Source organism: Protopterus annectens, chromosome 3.part0 (genome assembly GCF_019279795.1).
Source record: "Protopterus annectens isolate FY-2018-M chromosome 3.part0, PAN1.0, whole genome shotgun sequence".
Taxonomy (NCBI): Eukaryota; Metazoa; Chordata; order Ceratodontiformes; family Protopteridae; genus Protopterus; species Protopterus annectens.
In genome coordinates this window covers 903218574-903237574 of record NC_056731.1, presented here as the reverse complement: position 1 = coordinate 903237574, position 19001 = coordinate 903218574, and the positions used below count along the sequence as shown (strand labels likewise).

The 19001-nt window shown below is 43.2% G+C and overlaps 1 protein-coding gene across 1 annotated transcript in view; it reads right to left on the bottom strand.

Annotated features, from left to right (window-relative positions):
* Positions 1-19001, bottom strand: part of PRKDC (protein kinase, DNA-activated, catalytic subunit) — a 4917417-nt gene that overhangs the window by 342425 nt on the left and 4555991 nt on the right. The gene's annotated exons all lie outside the window — the stretch shown is intronic.

Below are 19001 nucleotides of genomic sequence, written 5' to 3'. Positions count from 1 at the left end.
TTTTCCTCTGTCTGATGTACAGTGAATAATCATTTTCTACAATGCTCTGCTGTCTCCAATTTTTAACAAGTTTCCCCTCTGCCAAAATTTTATCAGATCGGCTCTTTCTACTGATATGACTGTATCTTTAATAATAAAGTTCTTGGCTGCTTTCTTGTGGCTAGGTTTGGAACATGTACTAGGTGTGCCCTTCCAATTAATAAATCCTGCTCGGAATAGTAGTTCAGTTGCTTGTTTGTGCTTTCATATAATTAATACAGACATTTCTTTCAGTTTCACAGTAACAGCAGAAAGTCTCATGTTTTCTCTGCATGTGCTGTCTTTTCAAGAAGAGCTGCTTCAAGATAAAATACAAGCTTCATACACAGCCAGCTTTTTCTTTATTTCAACCTTTTGCAGTTTTATCAGTTCATCTGAATAGCTAGTTAAATCTTTAACTTTTTCCAGCCTGTTATTTGAACTGATATACACTTTCACTGTTTCATTTATATTAAGCCCTTGAGTACTTTTGATTTATTTTTTTCTACATTAGCGAAAGTCATCCCTTGTACCTGCTTTTTGCTGAACAGCTACAAGATTCTTCCAGGCAGTGTTTTATCTCTACCTTTTCTAGTTGATTTTCCTTCTTTAAATGTTTTCTTTGCTGGCATCCAGGCAGTGTGCTTACTAGCCAAAAACTGAATTTCACCCAAAAAGACAGCTTTCTTTTCTCAGTTTCTGTTTTCACATCTGCAAGATCTGAAGTTAAGCTGTTGATCAGTGTGCAGCTATCTTGGAAGTCCCAAGACTGTTTTCTATATTAAGATCCTCAAGTCAGCCTGAGATAATTCAACATTGAGCAAGAGTTAGTTTTTCCAACACAAAACTAAGATCCAAAGAAGGAAGTGCCTGTTTTCTAGGAGGCTTCATATGCAATACTCCTTTCAAAACATTCTTATGAATCAGGATTGAAAGAAAGGGGTCTACTGACAGACATACCAAACTGGCTGCCAAATGAGCCCTGACTGAAGAGTAAGACAAGCCAGAGGATGGTAAATCAAAATAATTTAGAACCGGAAAAACACTATCCTTGAATGGGTGTGGTTTCTTGGCATCAACTAGAAAGCATTTTCCATCTACTAATATACGATTTTCTAGTGGCAGATTTTCTTGCCACCTTTAACATCTCCTGCACATCCTCAAAAAAAAAAGGTGTCTAAAAGGTACTGAGATACTATCATCCAGGCAGTCAGTTCTAATTGTTTTGGGGTCAGGATGTAGCAAACATCCCCTCTCGTTTTTGAGAAATCTTATGGTAATTGTCAGTGAGAAATCTTATGGTAATTGACACTGGCTATTTCAATAAGAAGGGAGGACCACTGCTGCCTTAGAAGAGTTCTTCTGAATTTCAAAATTGTCATGAATATTAATGGAAAGGGTAGAAAATCATGCAGAACATTCCAGTCCATGGAAAAGAAAAGGCAGGTCTCTTTGCATGGAATCTTGGAGTAGAATTTTGTCAACTAACTGAGTGGAGGCAAAACGATTTGAAGCATTTTCCTGCTCAGCTTGCTTGCCCCACAATTTTGTTCTTATGGTATTGCAAGATGGTTGTAGACAAACTGCGGTGAAAAACTATATCCCAGGCTACAAAGTACAGTTTTGTACCTACCATAAATGTAGATGTCCGATAGACATGCAACTGCAGTCATAACATGTGGGTTGTCCTGCCTCAGGCAGCCCTCGGTCGGCCGGATTCCAAAGTCTGGGTCCGACGTCGGCTGATGTCGAATTTCTCTCCGACGTCAGGGCGGCTGGAGTACATAAGCATCAGCCAACGCCATTTTCTTCAGTGTTTCTTGCCCCAGATGCCAGGTGCCCTCCAAGGAAGGCTGTAATCAAATTAGAAGACAAAAAACAGGATTCCAAACAATAAATGAGCAATAAAACAAATACACCATAACAGATATCCCCAGAGCTAAGAGAAACAGGGATATGAGTGGACCCTAGGCATAGAGGGGTATGGAGGGAGGGAAAATCCGACTGCAGTTGCATGTCTATCGGACATCTACATTTATGGTAGGTACAAAACTGTACTATGTCCTTCAAGAATGCAACTGCAGTCATAACATGTGGGTAGAATACCATAGCTTAGCTGGGGGAGGAGGAATGCTCTAGGGAAAAGATGGTGTGGCAATCAAACCCTGCAGGACTTCCGAAGCAAAGCCTGCTTTGGATCTGGAGTATAGAGGGAGATTGTAGTGTTTGGAGAATGTATGCACGGAGCTCCATGTAGCAGCTTCTAGAATGTCCTTGGTAGGCACCCCTCTTAAGAATGCTGTAGAGGTGGCTGTAGCTCTAGTGGAATGTGGTCTGACATTGCCTGGAACAGTCTTTCCATGAAAGGAGTAACAGAATCTGATGCAATGTCCAATCCATTTAGAAATAGTCTGTTTTGAAATTGCTTTTCCTTGGACTGCAGGGGCGTACGCTACAAAAAGTTGTTCAGACTTCCTACTGGCCTTGGTTCTGTCCAGGTAGTATCGAAGTTGTCTGTGAATGTCAAAGGTATGCAACAGTCTTTCCCCCCTATTCTCAGGATTGGGGAAGAAGGCAGGCAGATGAATGGCTTGATTTAAAGAAACCCTAGATACCACTTTTGGCATAAAAGTAGGGTTGGTCCTTAATGAAACCCTGTCTTTGTGAAAAATAATAAAGGGTGGTATTGCCATTAGGGCCTGTAACTCCGAAACTCTTCTTGCTGAGGTAATTGCCAACAGGAAAGCTGTCTTCCATGAGAGAAATTGCAGGTCAACTGAAGCTGCTGGCTCAAATGGAGGTAGAGTCAGTTTTTCTAGGACAAAACTGAGGTCCCAGGCTGGCACTGGGGCCTTTCTTGGTGGCTTAATGTTCTTGATTCCCCTGAGGAATTGCCTTAGTAAAGGGTGAGAAAAACAGGAGGATCAGTGTTGTATCTAGCTGAAATAGCAGATGCATGTATCTTTATGGAAGAATATGAGAGGCCGTTCTTTAACATATCTGCCAAATATTCCAAGATGAGTGGGATGTTCAACAATGATGCATCATGTCCCTTGCTGGTATTCCAATTGCTGAATCTTTTCCATTTTGCTAAGTAAACCTTTCTGGTGGATGGTCTTCGAGCCTCTGTTAGTATCCTCTGAACTTCCTTGGAGAGAGATAAGCTGAATTTATTTATGGGATCTCCCAGGCTGTTAGCTGCAGTGTCTGAAGATTTGGATGCAGTGTTTCAAAATTGTGTTGAGTCAGAAGTAGAGGCCACTGGGGAAGGGCCCACCTCCTGGTGTGACATATGCTCCGTAGTAGTGGGTACCAGTGTTGTCCTGGCCAGTCCGGAGCTATTATGATTCCCTTGGGTTTCTCTGCTTTGATCTTTAGTAATACTGAGGTCATCAGTGGCAGAGGTGGGAATGCATAGATTGCTAGGGAGTTCCAGTTGAATGAGAGGGCATCTATTTTCCAAGCTTTTGGATGGTATGTCCTTGTGCAGAATTTTGGTAGAAGATGGTTGAGGTGAGAGGCAAATAGGTCCACTTCTGGCTTGCCCCATGTCGAAGTGAGTTGTCTGAAGGCCTTTGGATGTAACCTCCACTCGTGTGGATCTGTGAAATTCCTGCTTAGGCTGTCCGCCAACACATTGTCTTTTCCTGGAACAAACTGGGATTGTAACTGGATGTTTAGGCTCAGTGATTTCTCCCAAAGCTGCATTGTCAGTCTGCAAAGGGGTAAGAGTGGGTGCCCCTTGCTTGTTTATGTACCACATCACAGTGGTGTTGTCTGTCCGTATCAGTAAATGGCCTTGCTGGAGTTGGTGTTGAAAGGCCTCGATGGCATGCATTACTGCCAGCATTTCCTTTTGGTTTATATGCAGATGTGTTTCCTTTGGAGACCATTGTCCTTGTATACACCTGCCTTCCATGTGTGCCCCCCATCCAAGGTCTGAGGCATCTGTAGTCATGGTCTGTGTTATCTGTGGTTTTTTGAATGACATACCTGTGTTTGTTTGGCTCACCGAGGCCCACCATAGGAATTCCTTTTGTAGGCATGGAATGAGTGGTATGATTGTCTCCAAGTTGTTGCTGTGTTGAGACCAAATGCTTTTTAGGTACCATTGAAGCTTTCTCATGTGTAGTCTTGCTAATGGAACCAGGAGAATGCAGGATGCCATGTAACCCAGGGCCTGTAGGAATCTCCTTGCAGTCATCTGGGTGAGTTTTGCTAAACCTTTGAAATAATGAGTTAACTTCTCTTGCTTGTCTTCTGTCAGGTAAGCCATCTGAGAGGCTGTGTCTAGTTTGGCTCCTAAGAAGAGTATTTGCTGGGATGGCTGCAGTCTTGACTTTTGAAAGTTGACTGTGTATCCCAGAGCTTGAAGTAATCGTATGACATAATCCAGATTTTTTGTCAACATCAATTTGTCGTCCGCTTATATGAGGCAGTCGTCCAGGTACGGGTAAATTTGTATCCCCTGGAGCCTGCAATGAGCAATTACTGAAGCCAGGCATTTTGTAAATACTCTGGGCGCAGTAGATAAGCCAAATGGCAATGCTGAGAATTGATAATGCTCTGGCCCTGCAAGAAATCTGAGGTATCTTCTGCAGCTGTGTCTGATAGGGACATGCAGGTATGCCTCCTTGAGGTCCAGAGTAATCAGCCACGACCCCTTGCCCAGCATGGGAAGGAGTTGCTGTAGAGTCAGCATTTTGAACTTTGGTACTATGAGAAAGGTGTTTAATGCGGACAAGTCCAGTATTGGTCTCCATTGAGATTCTTTTCTTGGAACAAGGAACAGTCTTGAGTAAAACCCCTGGTCCTGTTCTTGTTGTGGAACTCTTTCTATTGCTTTCATCAGAGTCAGCAGAGTGATTTGCTTGATAGCCTCTGCCCTCTGATTTTGTGGTAGGTTTGGCATGCCTTGTTTTCTTGGTAAGGTATGAAAATGAAACCTGTACCCTCGGTCTATAATGTCCAAAATCCATTTGTCCTTTGTCAGTCTGTGCCAGTTTTCTGCAAACAGAGATAACTTCCCGCCCAAGGGAGCTTCTAGTTGTTCCCTGGTAGGCGGTAGTAGAGGAAAGTCATTGAGATTGTGGTTGTGGGACAGGTGAAACCCCTGCGTCTCTTCTTTGGTTTCCTGGCTGCCATTGTCGTCCCCTGTAAGGGCCTCTGTATTGGCCTCTTCCTCGGCCACGTCTGTTCTTACCCCTTTGAAACTTTTCTGGATTAGGAAAGGACCAGTTTTTTGAAGGCCAATTCCTACTGAATCTGGGGGGTTGAACCTGGAGGAAATCTTTCACTGTCTGAACTGATTTTGCTTTTTCTTCGATGGTCTTTAACACATCCTTAGCATTTGCACCAAAAAGTTTGTTCTTTTCCAAAGGTGCATCCAGAAGTTTTGCTTTTACATGATCTGGTAGAGGTTGATCTTTTAACCAAGCATGTCTACGAATGACTGCCCTGTCATAGCTGCCCTACATGAAGCTTCCAGTGCATCATATCCACACTGCAGGAAGTGATTGCTTACTTGCTGAGTGTTATGTACAGCTTCCTGCAAAGTCTTCCTGTCTAAAGGATCAGGAGAGGCTAATGTTTTTTGTAAATCTTCTAACAGATAATCCTGATATTGTAACATATGAAAAGGCAATTTAAAGCTCTCATAGATAAGGTAGTGGATGTGTAAACCTTTTGCCCCATCTCTCTAATGACCTAGCTTCCCTGTTGGAGGGCAAAGGATTTTTCGAGGTGGAGGCTGAAACTCCTTTAGGCCCCTGTGAAATAGTTTCCAAATCAGCAGTATGGGCCCTGAATAAATGGGAATGAGTTTCTGGGACCCTGTAATACCTGTCTGGCTTGGCTGGAGCAGGAGGAAGAGAATCAGGGGTAGCACTAGAGTCAGAATACAAATCATCCAGAACATCAAGTACAGGAGGAATAGCTAAGGGCCTGTGCTGAGGCTTCTTAAGGAAAGTCCTAAGGCGTTTCCTAGAATCAGAATATTCCTGGCCTTGCCACTTGAAATGTTCCCTCATGGTGTGCAGAACTTCCCCAAAAGAAATATCCTCAGGAGGGGAGACCGAGGGGATGGAATCTTCTGCATCCGAGTCCTCATAGGTCTGAAAGAGCTCTTCCTGGCTATCAGAGTGGACAGAGCCCTCAGAATCTTCATTTGAAGGAGTAGGGTCAGAGGGTTCAACCCGGGGCCTTTTATCAGGAGGGGGCTGGGATCCTCTCTCAGGATGAGCCTGTGAACCTCTAATCATGGAAATTAAATCAGCAACCATGGACATAATTTGTGTCTCTGGAGTCGGCTGAGGTAAGGATTTAGAAGTAATATGCTTTGTTTTGCTGGCTGCCTTAGCCCTAGAGTAGGCCTTAATAGACATGGCCATAGGGGGCCTGGCAGCTCCACGTGCAGGAGTGACCTTGTCTACTGCAATGGTCTCGGGCATTTCCTCGGTTTCGGTATCCAGAGGAAAATCTATAACTGGCGTCGGAGTAATGTCTGGAATCGGAGTCGTCGGTAATGCGGTGTCTTCGGTTCGAGCGGTAGAGACCGTCTCAGAGGGAACCGGAGCACTCGCTAGGTTTTGGCGTGGAGTCGGTAGTAGACGCGGGCCGAGGATGTCGGTCCCGGTCTTTTGCTTTTGGGAGTTTGCGATGTCGGAGATCCGGCGTCATGGTGTAAGCAAAATTATCGCCGAAAAAGTCTTCAGCGAACTCCGCCCGGCGCCCGAGAGTGCGCTTGTTGAAGCGAGCACAGGCTACACAGGCCGAGACGTCGTGGTCTGAGCCCAGGCAAGGGAGACAGTAAGAGTGGAAATCCTTATGAGGTATTTATTTACCACAAGAAAGACAATTGTTAACTTTTTCAGTAATTTCTGACATCGGCTGAGGCAAGAAAAGGTCCCCAACGGGGTACTTAGCTTTTTGATGACTTCGGTATCGTAGAATACAGGAGCTGACCGACCGGCACTTGCGAACTGCTTCTGCTTCGGGCACCGCGCGGCAAGAAAGACTGAAGAAAATGGCGTCGGCTGATGCTTATGTACTCCAGCCGCCCTGACGTCTGAGAGAAATGCGACATCAGCCGACGTCAGACCCAGACTTTGGAATCCGGCCGACCGAGGGCTGCCTGAGGCAGGACAACCCACATGTTATGACTGCAGTTGCATTCTTGAAGGACATCGGCTAGTTTGCACAGAGGGTAACATCAGGTTCCCCCCTTGCTTATGTACCACATAACTGTGGTGGTGTATGCAAACACTTTAGGTCCTAAAGACAATACATGATTGAAAGAGTTGAAAGCATTTACAAGTGCCCACAACTCTCTTATGTGTATGTGTTTTAGTGTATTTTCTGCTCCAAAGACCATACACTTATCTATGTTCACTCTGCTCCCCAAGAAAATTCTGAGGTGTCTGTTGTTACTGACTGTGCTACAGCTGAGTGGGAGAATGGGAAACCTGGATTCTGAGAAATTTTGGCTCTCCACAAAAAAAAATCTCCATCTTCATAAGCCCCAAAACTGGAATCTGAAATGTCAGGGGGTGTTGATGTTGGTACCATACAGACTTCAGGTACCAGTGGATTATTCTTATCTGAAATCTTTCCAGAGATGATATGAGCATCACAGATGCCCTGATACCTAGAATCCTGAGGAATTCCCCTTGCTGAGACAGTAGTCTGGGTGGAATAACTCAGCAATAGACTGAGACACAGATCTCCTTTTTCATGTGAATGAAAAGCTCTGAACTGAGGTGCCCAGGACACATCAAAGGAAAGCAATCTTATGGGAAGGAGTCAGACACTTTTGTAAGTTCTTCTGGAATCCAGCCTGTATAGGAGATCCCTTACACAGGTGAGTGATCCTTGACAAGTCAAGCAAGTCATCTAAATAAGAAAAAATGTGAACGGTTTGTCTGCAATAAGCTATCACTGGAGCTGAACACTTTGGGAATACTCTGAGCAGAGGATAGAGCAAATGGTAATGCAGAGGACTGATAATATGTCCCAGACACACAAAACCTTAAGAAACGTCTGCAGTACAGATCTATAGGAATGTGATGGTATGCATGTTTTAAATCCAAGGTTACTAGAAAATTCAAATGAGGAAGAAGGGGTAATAAATTGGGAAGTGACATCGTTTTGAACTTGGACACCATCACAAACCAGTTCAAAAGGAATGATACAGAACTGGTTTCCAAGTATCTTCTTTGTCACTAGAAACACCACTGAATAAAATTCTTCTAACCGAGAAGGGATAGCTATCTCTCCTTTAAAGAGCATATGCTGAATGACATGAAAGAAAAGAAGAATTTGGTCTAGTGGATGAGGGAGAATCCCTCTGAAAGGGTCCAACTACCATCTGCATCCTTGATGGATTACTATGACAACCCATCTATCTGTTGCCAAATATAAATGGAGGGTCATAATATATGGAAAGATTAAGGGACTGCCAGGGTAGGAGTAGGGTAGTCCATATAGTAATTCAGACTTATTAGACTGTGCTTTGTTTGGGGGATTCTTGCTTTCTTTATGGAACTTCCTTGCCATTGGTTTTTAAATGTTTGCTTAACAGCAGCTTGCTGGTACTATTTTGCTTTCTAAAGATGGTTGTAGAGGGAGCATTAAATTCCTTGGCAAATGTGGAGAAGGAGGGTTGAAAATATGAGATCCAGGAATCAGCTTACCCCTCACATCATGTTCTCTAACAGATAATTCAACATTTTATGTTTTTACATCTTCTGGGAGCCCTTGAGAATGCAATGAAGCAAGCTTCTCATAAGAGTTCCAGTGGTGGCAGGCCCGAAGTGGCATCAGCAGAATCACATCAATATTTCAAGCAATGGATCTTAAGATACAGAAGTACCCAAAATACACAAAGCAGATTTTTCCACAGAAAAGGATGGAGAAATATTCCTCATATTCAAAAGAAGCAAGCATAAACTTTAAAATATGAGCATGACTGTTGAGAATTCTAAAAACAAGTGTTGCATATCACTGTGAAGCAGAATTCACCAAGCGTTGGATTGTTCACCCACTAATAGAGAACGTGACATTAGACTTTTGTGACACAGGTTAGTTTTACCCTACTGATGATGTGTTGCTGAGACAGTAATCCTGCTCAGTATCAGAGGAACCGCAGGTTCAGACATCTGGAGTATGTGCTTGGCTGAGGAGCCAATAGTTTGAAGCCGTCTGTGGGATTATGACTGAATGCCTCTAAGTCAGAATCCCACTTAAACGTAATGATACCACAGCACCGCGGATCTCCATTTGGCTAGGGTTAGCCGACTGCAAGGTCAGCGAGAAGCACTGCTCTTCAATGTGTCGGAGCGAGGACAAAAGGGGTCGCCTTTCTCCAGCAGTGCACCGCACGTTCGTGGAGAACCAGGTGCTAAATCAATCAAAAGTCCATCCATCTTTGTAAGCAGGAGAGGGGCTAGGATTAACCAAATGTTTAGCAGCAACTAGAATAGCTAAAGCAATAGCTAAAAACAAATACGTAAAAACTACAGTTAAAACAGAAAACCAGATAACTTTTAATAAAAATAAGCGCTTTCATTCTGTACAATACAAAACTTCATCAAACTGAATATCCACATTAAGAATGGAAGTTTAAAACACTCCTCCTAAAAAACACGTGGTAAAAATAGACCAATGACTGTGTCCTAGGATACTTATTATCCACAAAGAGTAAAAACAGATCATTAAATTTCATGGCAACCTCAATTTAGTCCAAGACATGCCAAAATCCTTTTATTATATGTTACCCTATCTGTTAATGGAGCTCTGAGTTTTTAAAAACAGTGTGATTGTTACCAGTTCATTTAAACCTGGCCAAGAATAAGAATTCAAAAAAAATCTGCCAATATGCTTCCCTCGCTTCCAACTTCACTTTCCAAGGTCTGCCTCTCTGATCAACATTGATTAATTCCAGGACTGTAAACTTGAAACAAATGTCCTGGATAATCTATTGTGTGTTTATACAGTGCATTCGTACTTGTACCTCACCTTACATCATATAAATGTTCGTATATTTGTTCACGGAATTTTCATTCCATTTTACTGATGTAATAACAATAATATTGCTGGCATAATGCCAGATATACCAATAGTTTACTTTGACAGTCCACCCCGAATCTCATCTGAAACTGCTTGCCTTTTATTAAGAATTGGTTACCAGTCAATAACCATTTACACTATGAACATCTTCAACACTTAAATATCCCAGTATTAGTTGTTCTATGAGGCGTATTTCTCTGCAATAAATTCTTGAGAGTGGTTTCTCTTCTGTACACTACCACAGGTCTGCCACCTATTCTTTGTCTTAAATTCCGATCTTCTTGAAGTATGGCCCGATACTTATTCAGTATAGTTTTGATGATGTAACTATCTGTCCCAAAGGTAATGATTCAGAAGCATTATGCTGTTTCTGCATAGTTGTACATTTCTCTTGACTCCTCCCATTAAGCAAGAGAATAAAATGGCCACTACTCCTTTTATAAGATACTTCATGCACCATGTCATTCACAGGAGGTTCTGGATAACCCCTACTACAAAATACATTTTTTATAATCTCACATATGTGAGTAAGATGTTCATATATGTGCGGAACGAAAATTCTGTGAACGACTATACAGACATTTATAGGATATAAGGCGAGGTACAAGTATGACTGCACTGTATAAACACATAATAGATTATCCAGGACATTGTTTCAAGTTTACAGTCCTGGAATTAATCAATGTTGATCAGAGACGCAGACCCCGGAAAGTGAAGTTAGAAGCGAGGGAAGCATATTGGCAGACTTACATTCTTAATGTGAATATGCAACCTGATGAAGTTTTGTGTTGTACAGAACATAACGCTTACTTTTATTAAAGTTACCTGGTTTTCAGTTTTGACAGTAGTTTTCATGCATTTGTTTTTAGTTTGCTAATTTTTGGGGGGGTTTCGGGTGCCACTAAAGCAATAGCTGTTGGGTCAGATCTTGAATGAGTGTATAAAAACTTAAAAGACTGAGGAACTTTATACAATCTGATTTCTTTACAGCAGCAGGCTGGCTGTCAAGCAAGTTACAGGCTGTGACAAAAATATCGCCAGAGCTGAAAGAAAAGGAGGAACTGGAGTAGCCTTTGGAATTACAGTTGTAATAAATCATAAGACTTTCTTCAGGACTGAGAAACATCATGACTTTCCCCACACTTAAAACAACTGACTCCTTCTGGAAACAGCTTCAGAAGGACTGGCCAAAGCCACACTCTTCTCAGAATCCATATCAAAAGCCAGGGCAGCAAAACAACCTGTCCCATCACAATCACTTTGAGGTTCAAAATTTTGAATTTCTGCAGAAAATGAAGAATCCCTTTTTCTTTTAGTATAAAAGGCAATACGGGAAGAGTCATGATATTGAACTAAACCCTGACCTAATGAATTACTCCTGCCCAGAATAATGGAGACAGGAGAAGAAAGATTTCTAAGTTTTTTTTTTTTCTTTTTGACAATTTCTGAAGAAACAGACTTACTTTTGCCAGAAACAACATCCCTAGGGATGAGGATAGCTTTCTGCCTAGGCTAATTGGCATTTTACCCCTTCTCAAAGGGCTGACCAAAGGGGTTCTCTCTTGCCCACCAAGAGCACACCAACAGCCAAAAACTAACCACCATCGACTAGGCTGCATCAGTGGAATCTAGGAAAAAAGATGAATGGGCTGAGAAACCAGCTTTGGCTACAGCTGAGCCAACCACCTGCAGCTGACATACTTTTAGCAGCCTGCTGTGGTGGCAAAATGAGTCAGTAAAAAGTACAGTTTTGTACATACCATAAATGTAGATGTCCGATAGACATGCAACTGCAGTCATAACATGTGGGTTGTCCTGCCTCAGGCAGCCCTCGGTCGGCCGGATTCCAAAGTCTGGGTCAGACGTCGGCTGATGTCGCATTTCTCTTCGACATCAGAGCGGCTGGAGTATATAAGCATCAGCCGACGCCATTTTCTTCAGTGTTTCTTGCCCCAGATGCCAGGTGCCCTCCAAGGGAGGTTGTAATCAAATTGGAAGACAAAAACAGGATTCCAAACAAATAAATGAGCAATAAAACAAATACACCATAACAGATATCCCCAGCTAAGAATAACAGGGATAGGAGTGGACCCTAGGCATAGAGGGGTATGGAGGGAGGGAAAATCCGACTGCAGTTGCATGTCTATCGGACATCTACATTTATGGTAGGTACAAAACTGTACTATGTCCTTCAAGAATGCAACTGCAGTCATAACATGTGGGTAGAATACCATAGCTTAGCTGGGGGAGGAGGTATGCTCTAGGAAAGGGATGGTGTGGCAATCAAACCCTGCAGGACTGCAGAAGCAAAGCCTGCTCTGGATCTGGAATATAGAGGGAGATTGTAGTGTTTGGAGAATGTATGCACGGAGCTCCATGTAGCAGCTTCTAGAATGTCCTTGGTAGACACCCCTCTTAAGAATGCTGTAGAGGTGGCTGTAGCTCTGGTGGAATGTGGTCTGACATTGGCTGGAACAGTCTTTCCATGAAAGGAATAACAGAATCTGATGCAATGTCCAATCCATTTAGAAATAGTCTGTTTTGAAATTGCTTTTCCTTGGACTGCAGGGGAGTAAGCTACAAAAAGATGTTCAGACTTCCTACTGGCCTTGGTTCTGTCCAGGTAGTATCGAAGTTGTCTGTGAATGTCCAAGGTATGCAAAAGTCTTTCCCCCTTATTCTCAGGATTGGGGAAGAAAGCAGGCAGATGAATGGCTTGATTTAGAGAAACCCTAGATACCACCTTTGGCATAAAAGTAGGGTTGGTCCTTAATGAAACCCTGTCTCTGTGAAAAATAATAAAGGGTGGTATTGCCATTAGGGCCTGTAGCTCCGAAACCCTTCTTGCTGAGGTAATTGCCATCAGGAAAGCTGTCTTCCATGAGAGAAATTGCAAGTCAACTGAAGCTGCTGGCTCAAAAGGAGGTAGAGTCAGTTTTTCTAAGACAAAATTGAGGTCCCAGGCTGGCACTGGGGCCTTTCTTGGTGGCTTAATGTTCTTGATTCCCCTGAGGAATTGTCTTAGTAAGGGGTGAAAGAAAACAGGAGGATCAGTGTTGTATCTAGCTGAAATAGCAGATGCATGTATCTTTATGGAAGAATATGAGAGGCCGTTCTTTAACATATCTGCCAAATATTCCAAGATGAGTGGGATGTTCAACAATGATGCATCATGTCCCTTGCTGGTATTCCAATTGCTAAATCTTTTCCACTTTGCTAAGTAAACCTTTCTGGTGGATGGTCTTCGAGCCTCTGTTAGTATCCGCTGAACTTCCTTGGAGAGAGATAAGCTGAAGTTATTTATGGGATCTCCCAGGCTGTTAGTTGCAATGTCTGAAGATTTGGATGCAGTGTTTCGAAATTGTGTTGAGTCAAAAGTAGAGGCCACTGAGGGAGGGCCCGCCTCCTGGTGTGACATATGCTCCGTAGTAGTGGGTACCAGTGTTGTCTTGGCCAATCCGGAGCTATTATGATTCCCTTGGGCTTCTCTGCTTTGATCTTTAGTAATACTGAGGTCATCAGTGGTAGAGGTGGGAATGCATAGATTGCTAGGCAGTTCCAGTTGAATGAGAGGGCATCTATTTTCCAAGCTTTTGGATGATATGTCCTTGTGCAAAATCTTGGTAGAAGATGGTTGAGGTGAGAGGCAAATAGGTCCACTTCTGGCTTGCCCCATGTTGAAGTGAGTTGTCTGAAGGCCTTTGGATGTAACTTCCACTCATGTGGATCTGTGAAATTCCTGCTTAGGCTGTCCGCCAACACATTGTCTTTTCCTGGAACAAACTGGGATTGTAACTGGATGTTTAGGCTCAGTGATTTCTCCCAAAGCTGCATTGTCAGTCTGCAAAGGGGATAAGAGTGGGTGCCCCCCTGCTTGTTTATGTACCACATTACAGTGGTGTTGTCTGTCCGTATCATTAAATGGCCTTGCTGGAGTTGGTGTTGAAAAGCCTTGATGGCATGCATCACTGCCAGCATTTCCTTTTGGTTTATATGCAGATGTGTTTCCTTTGGAGACCATTGTCCTTGTATACACCTGCCTTCCATGTGGGCCCCCCCATCCACGGTCTGAGGCATCTGTAGTCATGGTCTGTGTTATCTGTGGTTTTTTGAATGACATACCTATGTTTTCCTGGCTCACCGAGGCCCACCATAGGAATTCCTTTTGTAGGCATGGAATGAGTGGTATGATTGTCTCCAAGTTGTTGCTGTGTTGAGACCAAATGCTTTTTAGGTACCATTGAAGCTTTCTCATGTGTAGTTTTGCTAATGGAACCAGTAGAATGCAGGATGCCATGTAACCCAGGGCCTGTAGGAATCTCCTTGCAGTCATCTGGGTGAGTTTTGCTAAACCTTTGAAGTAATGAGTTAATTTCTCTTGCTTGTCTTCTGTCAGGTAAAGCCATCTGAGAAGCTGTGTCTAGTTTGGCTCCTAAGAAGATTATTTGCTGGGATGGCTGCAGTCTTGACTTTTGGAAGTTGACTGTGTATCCCAGAGCTTGAAGTAATCGTATGACATAATCCAGGTTTTTTGTCAACATCGATTTGCCGTCCGCTTGTATGAGGCAGTCGTCCAGGTACGGGTAAATTTGTATTCCCTGGAGCCTGCAATGAGCAATCACTGAAGCCAGGCATTTTGTAAATACTCTGGGCGCAGTAGATAAGCCAAATGGCAATGCTGAGAATTGATAATGCTCTGGCCCTGCAAGAAATCTGAGGTATCTTCTGCAGCTGTGTCTGATAGGGACATGCAGGTATGCCTCCTTGAGGTCCAGAGTAATCAGCCACGACTCCTTGCCCAGCATGGGAAGGAGCTGCTGTAGAGTCAGCATTTTGAACTTTGGTACTATGAGAAAGGTGTTTAATGCGGACAAGTCCAGTATTGGTCTCCATTGAGATTCTTTTATTGGAACAAGGAACAGTCTTGAGTAAGACCCTTGGTCTTGTTCTTGTTGTGGAACTCTTTCTATTGCTTTCATTCGAGTCAGCAGAGTGATTTGCTTGATAGCCTCTGCCCTCTGATTTTGTGGTAGGTTTGGCATGCCTTGTTTTCTTGGTAAGGTATGAAAATGAAACCTGTACCCTCGGTCTATAATGCCCAAAATCCATTTGTCCTTTGTCAGTCTGTGCCAGTTATCTGCAAACAGAGATAATTTCCCGCCCAAGGGAGCTTTTAGTTGTTCCCTGGTAGGCGGTAGTAGAGGAAAGTCATTGAGTTTGTGGTTGTTGGGCAGGTGAAACCCCTGCATCACTTCTTTGGTTTCCTGGCTGCCATTGTCGTCCCCTGTAAGGGCCTCTGTATTGGCCTCTTCCACGGCCACGTCTGTTCTTACCCCTTTGAAACTTTTCTGGATTAGGAAAGGACCAGTTTTTTGAAGGCCAATTCCTACTGAACCTGGGGGGTTGAACATGGAGGAAATCTTTTACTGTCTGAACTGATTTTGCTTTTTCTTCGATGGTCTTTAACACATCCTTAGCATTTGCACCAAAAAGCTTGTTCTTTTCCAAAGGAGCATCCAGAAGCTTTGCTTTTACATGATCTGGTAGAGGTTGATCTTTTAACCAAGCATGTCTACGAATCACTGCCCCTGTCACAGCTGCCCTACATGAAGCCTCCAGTGCATCATATCCACACTGCAGGAAGTGATTGCTTACTTGCTGAGTGTTATGTACCGCTTCCTGCAAGGTCTTCCTGTCTAAAGGATCAGGAGAAGCTAATGTTTTTTGTAAATCTTCTAATTGATAATCCTGATATTGTAACATATGAAAAAGGCAATTTAAAGCTCTCATAGATAAGGTAGTGGATGTGTAAACCTTTTTACCCCATCTCTCTAATGACCTCGCTTCCCTGTTGGAGGGCAAAGGATTTTTTGAGGTGGAGGCTGAAACTCCCTTAGGCCCCTGTGAAATAGTTTCCAAATCAGCAGTATGGGCCCTGAATAAATGGGAATGAGTTTCTGGGACCCTGTAATACCTGTCTGGCTTGGCTGGAGCAGGAGGAAGAGAATCAGGGGTAGCACTAGAGTCAGAATACAAATCATCCAGAACATCAAGTACAGGAGGAATAGCTAAGGGCCTGTGCTGAGGCTTCTTAAGGAAAGTCCTAAGGCGTTTCCTAGAATCAGAATATTCCTGTCCTTGCCACTTGAAATGTTCCCTCATGGTGTGCAGAACTTCCCGAAAAGAAATATCCTCAGGAGGGGAGGCCGAAGGGATGGAATCTTCTGCATCCGAGTCCTCATAGGTCTGGAAGAGCTCTTCCTGGCTATCAGAGTGGACAGAGCCCTCAGAGTCTTCATCTGAAGGAGTAGGGTCAGAGGGTTCAACCCGGGCCTTTATCAGGAGGAGGCTGGGATGCTCTCTCAGGATGGGCCTGTGAACCTCTAATCATGGAAATTAAATCAGCAGCCATGGACATAATTTGTGTCTCCGGAGTCGGCTGAGGTAAGGACTTAGCAGTAATATGCTTTGTTTTGCTGGCTGCCTTAGCCCTAGTGTAGGCCTTAATAGACATGGCCATAGGAGGCCTGGCAGCTCCACGTGCCGGAGTGACCTTGTCCACAGCAATGGTCTCGGGCATTTCCTCGGTTTCGGTATCCGGAGGAAAATCTATAACTGGCGTCGGAGTAATGTCTGGAATCGGAGTCGTCGGTAATGCGGTGTCTTCGGTTCGGAGAGGTGGAGAGACCGTCTCAGCGGGAACCGGAGCACTCGCGCTAGGTTTTGGCATGGAGTCGGTGGTAGACGCGGGCCGAGAATGTCGGTCCCGGTCTTTTCGCTTTTTAGGATTTTGCGATGTCGGAAGATCCGACGGCATGGTGTAAGCAAATTTATCGCCCAAAAAAATCTTCAGCGAACTCCGCCCGGCGCCTGAGAATGCGCTTGTTGAAGCGAGCACAGGCTACACAGGCCGAGACGTCGTGGTCTGGGCCCAGGCAAGGGAGGCAAGTAAGAGTAGAAATCCTTATGAGGTATTTGTTTACCACAAAAAAGACAATTGTTAACTTTTTCAGTAATTTCTGACATCGGCTGAGGCAAGAAAAGGTCCCCAACGGGGTACTTAGCTTTTTTGATGACTTCGGTATCATAGAATACAGGAGCTGACCGACCGGCACTTGCGAACCGCTTCTGCTTTGGGCACCACGCGGCAAGAAAGACTGAAGAAAATGGCGTCGGCTGATGCTTATATACTCCAGCCACTTTGACGAAGAGAAATGCAACATCAGCCGACGTCGGACCCAGACTTTGGAATCCGGCCGACCGAGGGCTGCCTGAGGCGGGACAACCCACATGTTATGACTGCAGTTGCATTCTTGAAGGACATCAAGTAACCTGTAACCAATTAAACACGCAAAAAACACTTTAAACACTTTTCCAATCCCCCAAAGGAAAATAGCACAGCTTTTATCACACAGAAAAAGTTATTTAAAATTAATTCTAACAACTTTTTATCACAAAAGTAAAAAAGTAGCACTCCTGTTTAAAAGTCATGGGGCATTCAAGACACTTTTTTTCCTGCGCACACAAACACAGTGCAAGGTTGCTCATATTCTTCTGAATTGCCATTTGCAAGATGCATGTAAGGTCATTCCTCCCCACAGGGAACACCACCAGGGCATAGCTGTATTTATCAGGATGGAGCAATTTAAGAAACCCTTCAATATCCTGAATCCTGGCTATGAAAAGACAGTTTACTGTCTCCATATTTTTATTCAGCCTTATCAGGGTGATGTCAGTATGTCTTGCAATGCAGTAACCAACTGCCAACAAAATATTCTTACAGCCACTGTGGACCTTAAAGGTTTGTGGAATGCTGTGCTTTGACTCTCTGAAGTAAGCATAACGTCTGCTTAAGTATTTCTTGATGACAGAGGTGTGAGGTGGTGACAAGAATCTCTTAATTCTACTTTAAGGAGACTTGGTAAGGGACATCTTAACCACCTCAACACAATCATAATATACTGGAAATGCTGTGGGCATGTTTATTAAATTTTTATTTATTGTGACATGCTATGACAGGGGGACCTCCAGATTCAGTACACTTCTGACATACTGAGTTATATTATTGGCAGCAATAATGTGTTTTCAATAAGCATGAGGCAGTTCAGTTGCTATACTGTCTCAAAACATTGCTACAGAAGAGGCTGGAGCCAAGTGAAATGGCATATTTGCCAAAAGTATAAAAATGCCATGGGACATAATAACAAATATTACAGCAGCTAAAAATGGGAGTTTGGCCATCTTCTAACTCCGATGTTTTTAAGTAGCACAGCTGTGAGAAGCTCAGCCAAAAACTGTTGAGTCATACAACACAATTCAATATATACCAACAAAGTTAAACCTGTTGACTAATGACAGAGCGCACTGGACAGCACCCCTCTGCAAACACCCAAACCAGTTACTGCATTATGACAACACACACATGCCATCTAACAATACATGGCAATATAGTACAGCTGTACAATGTAGGCATAGAAGCCACAATTTCTTGAACATTGTAGTAGGAGAAAATCATAGTAGCAAAATAAAAATACTAATACAAATGAAGTTAGTATATCCATATAAGCCAGGGCAGTGTAGTGCAAGGGTGCCACAATTTCTTGAACAGTGTACTGAAAAATCAGTGCGAGAAGATAAAACAATATTGCAATACAACTTTAGTTAGCATAGGGCAGTGCAAAATAGGTTGGGAGCCACAATTTCTTGAACAGTGTGGTAGAAGAAATGCAGTGCAATAAAAGGAAACACATTTACAGAAGTATTTGATCAGTAATATTTGGCAAGTACATCAAGAACACAATTATTTGAACAGCACATTAAGAAAAAAAAATGCAAAAGATAAAAGTTAGGAAAACAAAGAAAATAGATTTAGATCTGTTGAAATGGGAATTTCAGGAAGGTGCCCACATGGTTACAAC